This window comes from Echinops telfairi, unplaced genomic scaffold (assembly GCF_000313985.2).
Source record: "Echinops telfairi isolate 266 unplaced genomic scaffold, ASM31398v2 ScPeMD7_1;HRSCAF=3_0, whole genome shotgun sequence".
NCBI classification, from domain to species: Eukaryota; Metazoa; Chordata; class Mammalia; order Afrosoricida; family Tenrecidae; genus Echinops; species Echinops telfairi.
The window spans coordinates 38,873,118-38,873,894 of record NW_022103896.1 but is presented as its reverse complement, the minus strand read 5'-3'; positions in this window follow the sequence as shown (position 1 = coordinate 38,873,894).

Here is a 777-nt window from a genome sequence, read left to right as displayed (position 1 = left end):
CAGAGAACATCTGCACATGTGTTGGATTTGCCGTGCTGTTTCACTTTGTTGTATGACTTTCGGATAACGCACTCCAAATTTAATAGTAAACATATGGTCTCATTTAGTTTCAAAGCCAAATTGTATTTAGGTATCTATGGGTGCATTGTGTAAATAAATTATTTTTCATTCGTTTATAATTTTGTTGTGCACTTAATCTTTACATACAGTGAAGGTTAAAATTGCTTCCACAAACCACATTTTAATCAAAACCTCAAAATTATCTGGGTTATGTTTCTTGGGCTCTCTAAAAGTGATTAACTATACCCCTTGAAAACTACTGGTCTGTCACTGACTAAATTCTGTAGTGATACATGCCATACTAGTTCAGACTTCTTGTCAGTGTACATACATCATCCTGAGTTCTGTTTTTCTTTTTGTAGTTTGGAGTGATCTGACATACCTTCTGTATATAAAACATGACTCAAAATTCCTGGAGGAGACTGGAGCCCTGGTGGCGTAGTGGTTATGAATTGGGCTGCTAACAGCAGGGTCAGCAGTTTGAAATCACCAGCTGCTCCTTGGAAAGAAAGGCCTAGCTTTCTACTTCCCTAAAGAGTTGCAACACTCTTAGAAAACAAAAATTCCTCGGGGAGGGAAGAGAAACTGTAAGGGTCTTTCTCTGTAATCAACGCCAAGTAAGGTGGATGAAACAAACCATTAGATACAGTTGTCCATGTACTGTCATTCAGGTCACAGATCTTGTATTCAGGATATAAAAAGAATGAGGATTGGTTT